Here is a 7,062-nt window from a genome sequence, read left to right as displayed (position 1 = left end):
ACCTCTCCCTCAGTCACTGTGGTGGGTGTGATGACAGCTTCCTGTTTCTCTTCGTTTTAACTTCAGCATCGCCAAAGAACCCCCAGAAATAGCGAAGGAGAGACGGTCCCGGTGAAACCCAAAATGCGCACACACACAGACACAAATCACACACACACACTGCCTTTGTCCAGTCCAACTGGGTTTAAAAGGATTGTGGACCGGGAGCCAATAAGCAAATGACTGTGGGAAAGAGTTCACGGCCATGAGACAAAAGTTCATCTTATTCCCATGTGCAGATATTGAAGGGGCTGATTTAAATGTTAGAAAGAAAGGATCAATATGTAAAAATACTCAAGTGGGTATTGATCTGAGTAATATTAACATTGGTGTCAGTGGGTCAGCCAAAAGGATATTGATCTGGACAAACTGAAAGATCTTGTGACAGGATTTACCAAGTTAGGAGAGTAATAATTACATATTAAATGTACAAAAAATTTTACCTTCTAAAGGTTTGTTTGTTTGTGCAATTCTGCAGGGATCTAAAAATAATAACATTCAATCATGCATCAGCTACATCTCTGTTATGTCTGCCAATAAAATCTAACTCCCACGTTCCTCTACAGTTTATAGTCTAAATACGTTAATTTTAGTCATGTCTAGCGGACTCTGTGGCCTCACAGGATTGATGAAAAACCACAGAAAAAGGATCCGGATTGTTTTTTGTTTTTTTTTCTTTTTTGCTCAGAAAGCCAGAAGAACATCAACAAAACTCTAAAGCCCTCCGCATTTGAGGCAGAAAATACCTGTGGTTTAATAGAAAGCTGGCCAGAGTCAGACTTTATCTTCCCCTCTCTGTCACCGACACACACACTGCCTTTGTTAACCTGTCTCAAGTCGGCACCAACACACACACACACACACACACACACACACACACACATACAGAGCCTTTATGTACCATACCAATAGGTGCTAAAAGGTATTGAATCGTAAGAGTCTCAGGAGCTGGAGCTGGAAGGGGATTTCTTTGTATTGTGGCCACCAAGAGAGCTGCTTTGACTGCTTTCACCATTTCATGCCACCCTGTGTTTGTCTGCACCATCACTACTATGTACAAACACTGCACACTGCAGTTCTGTCTCCAACTAAAACATAACAAGAAAGGGGAGGAACAAAGTCTTCAGTGCTGGCAACGGCGCAGCATGGTCGGCTACGTTTTGTTTGAAACATTACAAGAAAAAGGAAAAAAAAGGCATCAAATCCTGGAAAAGTGTGAGAGGATTTGTAGAAAGCCGCGTTACCGTCCGCCACGTTCTCGACGCACACACTAGGCGAAAAAAACAACCAAATTTCCTGACATCTATTCCTCCATGGCAGGCTATTGTGTTTCTCTTCCCAGAATTGTGTAACAAACTCAATAAAAAGCCTACTCGGATGTCTCTCTCCTACATTAGATGACTCTCGCTCTCTCTCTCTCTCTCTCTCTCTCTCTCACACACACACACACGCACACACACACACACACACACACACCAATATCAATTTTGCGGATATACATTTATTAGGATGCAACCACAAACAAGTTAATAAATGCGTTTAGGTGTCACAGTGTATTGGCATTTGGGGGTCACTACAACCACATCTGATTCAAATAAAGAGCTCATCATCTGAAGCATAATAATAAGGTCCCACTCATTTGAATCAGGTATGATGGTGCAGGGAAACTAATATTAAAACTACTGAAAAACACCCCCGCAGGATGACTTCATAACTTTGCTGGCTCCCCCTCTTGGCTGACTGCATAATGTAATGTGTGTGCATTTGTATTCATGACAGAAAGCGCCCAACGTCACGAGAAATAAAAGCTAAGCAGCTGCTGCACATTCACAAAGGTGCTTTCACTTCATCTTAATCAACTGGACTTCTGCTCAGCTTCCTGTTGGGAGGGGAGCGTTTTGTGAGCTTGGCAAACTTCATAAAGGAGAATCATTAAGGTGTAAAATTGTCCTTCCCGGTCGTGTGCAATACAAATGGACAGAGAGGTAGTGTAATTCAAAGCCTCATCTCCATACTACACACCTGCTGCTCAGTGATGACTTTCCCCCCAAACTCTGAGGTCTGTTTTGTTTGGATAAAGTCACAAACTAACTGCCACCAATCGAACATATGACGTGATCAGTAAATCAGCCATGAGCTGTGTGGAATCACACACACCCTGACACGTCTCGGCTCATTTAAAGTGTAAAATTCCCTCCATCGTTGGGAATGTGGCCTTTTACCGTGTGATGTACCGCTGCTCATTTCACCTGAAGCTTCACAAGACGGATATCATGTGAGAAAAATGGAAATATGGATAATTTCCAGCAGTGTTTGAGGCAAGCAAGCCAGGTATTTTAAGTTGAAACGTGATCCCTTCTCAACACTAGCCAAGTGGTGTTTGTGGTTAAATCTAACTGGAGCTGAGAACAACGTCGTCACAACATTATAAGATAAAATAAAAAGTGAAGTTGCAGTAAAACAATTCAGGTTGGAAACATTTCACGTTATAAGAGGGTACGTTTGTTATGAGAAAAGTAATGAGCTTGTATGATGCAGAAACGAAAAATATGTAGTTATAATGTTGAAACATCCTCTTGTAACACAAACTTTTCACGTTTAAACTTGATAAAAACATTGTTTTTGCTTTTTCTGCTGTAACAGCGATACACTGCCGGGCGTCAGAGCTGGAGGTGCTGCCACCGCAAGATGAGAGCTACTCATCCACGACCACAAGCCTGATCTCATTTTTCTCCAAATGTAATAACCTTGTCCGATATTATCTGAGGTGCTCTTTATCTCAGACAAGGTGCCTCCGCTGTAACACTGGGCGGTGGAAACTGTGCACACGACTCTCTTGAAATTCCCAAAATGGAACAAATAAAGTAATGTACGTGACGCTGGGACCACTTTCTACACACAATATGCAGAATTCCACAAATACGATTCTCTGCATTGTCTAAATATATGCAGCAGACAAATCAATATGATGCAATCGTCTGAATCTCAAGTCAGGGCTCGCTCTTGAGTAACTACAGTGCTTGTTCTATCAGGAGGAGTGAGTAAGTTTATTCAGAAATATCATTTTGGTACTACTCTTCTCAACCGAAAACCTTTTTTTTTTTTCTCCCCACTGTGTGGACTTCCAGATCAAAATGATGCATGAGTTACTGCACAGTCTGCATGTCATCACATTCTTCAGGAGTGGGAACTGACTCAAATTCTCAAAAGAGATGACAGTCAAAATTAAAAATGAAATAGTCGCCTTGCCTCATTTTGACTCATCGGTTCTCCTACGCCCTTCATGGCTCGATTCCTCTTTTCACTTGTCCCCTATGGCAGAGGAGACAGGAAGCGGCGCTGAGCGGTTCCCATGGCGACGCGCTGTGTGTCACCGATGTGAGCTGACCACATATTAGCAGTGACCTCCGGAGCTGATGAATTAAGCATATTAATAAATCATAACCTGACATGCTTTCCCACATTCACACACACACATACACTTGTCATAATTTCTCACTGACTTCCTGATGACCTGACTGACCATCATGATTTCCCAAGGCAGAAAAAAAAAGGAAACGCATATCTTTTTTTCTCCTCTGAAAGGGGAACACATCAAATCTTCGAGTCTTTTATGAGACATTCACTTGATCCCGACCTCAGTCTCCTTAACAGAGGCTTTTTTTTTCCACTGCAGATGGCACGGACGTTTTATTTTATGGACTCACATTCCTACTTTTACAGCAGAACGGAAAGATAAAAGACTGATATAAGTTTAAGCTTCAGTCAGTTGCGATCAGCAGGAAAGAGTCTGATGCAGACAGAAGGAGCTGGATAACATACAAGTCCACGCAACAAAAAAAATGGATTCATTAACTTAAGTCACACCCTGAGGTGGGCTGTCGGCGCAGGGAAACCAGCTGTTATGCAAAAATATATCTAAAACCCTGTGGCATGCTCCATGGCCCCTGGGAGCCCTCAATCTGGGGATCCAGGTATCAAGTTGCTCTTCTGTTTATTGCAAACAAATCCGAAGCAGAGCAGCGCGCCAGAGAAAAGTTCCTACCCCTGCTCACAGAATCTGCAACAGCTGTCATGATCCAGCTCTACGTTGAAACATTACTGTGTAAGAAAGGCAGAGGGCAGAAAAAAACACATCTGTTTAATTTATATGAGAGTATTAAACACTAACTGGCAAAGCGCTAACCTTTAAATGGGTTATGAGGTATATCTAAGGGGTTCACAAATTGATTAATGGCCTAAGAAAGAAGACAAAGGGAGTCTTTTTTTCCATGTGAAATACTGGACAGTTTTATCTTTACTACACATCAACAACTTGAGATGGGAAAGAGCTTCATTTCAAGCCACCACTATGTTTTGGGTTTTTTTTGGTATTCTAAGCCAAAACATGATCTTTATCTGACCCTGACAAAGGTGCGACTGTGCACTGCCAACACTTTTTGATCGGGAAATCCCAAATATGTGTAAAAAGGGATCAGTGACCACCAGGATAGAGGATATGCATCATTTTCAGCATACACAGCTCTGACATAGAAAAGTCTCCCTGCATCACATTTTTTAATCTGTGCAGCTGATGCCTGAGGCTTCTTTTAGCTGTTTTATAGGAATGTGCTGTTTGAATATATGAATGAGCGTTCCTTATCAGTATGCTTGACAGCAGGTGGCTGTGATAGAGGTGGAATAATCCACTCCAACTGAGTACCATCTATCCCGCAAGGCTGTTCTAAGTACTTTTCTGTGTGTTGTGATGTAAAAATCAGGGACGTGTGTGGTTAGATGGCATTGCTATCCTCACTAGTCAAAACCAGAATTGTGCTAAATTTGGAGTGTCTGGTTGACTAATCCAAAATCCCGTTAAAACGTCAGGAAAATTCGGAAAGTCCAGAGTAGAAGTGCGGCCTGGCTTCAGTAGTGAGATTGCGTGTCTGTGAGAACACAGATAAAAGGGACATCCCGGAGGAGTTTTCCCATATAATTATAGTCAACAATTTGATTATCATAATCATTTAATGTGTATTCCCACACAGGGGCCATATCAAGTTCACACACACGCACACATTCTGAAAATATTTCCAAAGTATCATCACATCTCTGTAACCCTGCTCCCGGATGACTGGGATCATTTGTGTGCCCACACACACACACACATCAGTGTCGTACATGCACCAGCTTGGGCCCATGCTACGAGAGGATGTGGCTGCAAAGCCTGGCTTGATCACATGGACGTACGCATACACACGCACAGGTACGACCTCCTGTGCAATTGGAGGCTTTATGTTGAGACACAGTGGAAGCAGAGACACATACACCATCCTCCCCTGGCCCTGCCGTGTTTCTGCCTCCCCATCATCTCATCTTGTTTATGCATTCTTACACTCATCGCAACATCTGTGTGTTATTATGCCATAATTTCTCTGTAATTGCGAATACCGGCCTTGTAATCAAGCCAGGTTCCTCCTCCACGTGCCTGTCTGCATGTGTGCAGACTCGCTCGAGCTTTTGATTTCAGCCCCTTTGTGGCTGCTGCACGCACAGTTGAAACCGGTGGTTTTGGTCGGCGTTATGCAACTGCTGAAAACTATTTCAAAAAAAGGAATAGATTATGGAAATGTGCCTTTTCCTAGACCGCGAGTCTGCGTCCACTCAGTATAATATATGGAACGCAGCCATTAACAAAGCCAGGCTGGCAAATTTCTCATCAGTGAGGAATATCTGACTTCTCTCAAACAAATGGTGACACCGAACTGTCTGCAAAGGTTAATAGCAAACCCACCACATGAGATGCATCAGGTCTGCTTCGTGCACGTGTCCTGATAATTAAATAATACACATGGCCTGCTTTTGCTAATATCATAACTCACATGTAACTCAGGGGTGGGTGGTTGGCTGTTCGCATGTGTGTTCCTGCGGGACTCTCGGATCATCAGGCGTATGGAAGATGGACTCGCATACGTTCTGTATGTTCGCAGCCCCCTCAGATGGTTTAGAGTGCTGAAGACTTTTCAGGTGAATCTGGGGATAAAAAAAAAATCAATTTAACAGTTTCAGCTTTATTATTCAATAAACTCTCTTCAGGCTATGTCCTTTGACAGACCAGCAGCCAAAGTCAGAACCTTCAATGTCTGCAACTCAAGATATTCAGTGGGTTTTCTGGGTAGCGTCTGCTGCCATTTGTTGCCATAAACAGATTAAGAAATTGGCCTGCGCATTTTTAAGCTGTCATCATGGATCAGACCGTCTGCAGATACACAGATTACCGCCTCAGTTATCCAGCTAACTGGGCAGCCACGCATCAGCTCACAGCATTTAATTCTCACCTCAGAGTCAGTTAGCTCACTGTTAAAAGCCAGAGACAGCATTTATTTATCACTTATTCAAGCCAACAGTGGCACTGCCAGATATCACATAGCTGACACATGTATCAAGACCAGATAAGCTCTTTAAGTCCAGAGCTCTGAATAAATGTTATTTTATTTGAATGTTTTTTGTTTGTTTTTTTTCCAGACAGACAGCACCTCAGGATTTAATCCTTTTTCTAATCACTGGAAAACCCAAACATCACTATCCAGTGGAGGCCAGACGCCTGTAATGTGTAATCACACACCGGCTTACTCGGTCTTGGCATGCTTGTTGTTTTTCTGCTCTGCTCACTACTGCTGTGACACTGATGGACTTGAGCAGGGTACAGTAAACTGAAGACATGATGGAGAAATCCACTCCAAGACATGAATCATACGCTATAATGGCCTTCTGGCTGCAAGCATCTCTTAAAGTAATCAATCAATGAGACAGTCTCTCATGATGGGGAATGTTGGAGAGGGTTTTTACCCAAAAACTCCACTAATACTTACCAGTATTTTGTTATACATCACATTGGCAGTACAACGTAATAATGATGGCACTGGTGGTAGTGACCAACATCCATCCAAAGTGCCAGATAGGGCCAGATATTTCTTTAGAGGGACCAGTGAAATTTGCTCTGAGGGTTAAGAGAGTGCCAGTCAAAGAGACACAGTGCACATA

The sequence above is a fragment of the Acanthopagrus latus genome, chromosome 24, assembly GCF_904848185.1.
Source record: "Acanthopagrus latus isolate v.2019 chromosome 24, fAcaLat1.1, whole genome shotgun sequence".
Classification (NCBI taxonomy): Eukaryota; Metazoa; Chordata; class Actinopteri; order Spariformes; family Sparidae; genus Acanthopagrus; species Acanthopagrus latus.
Note: the sequence above shows the minus strand (reverse complement) of the source record.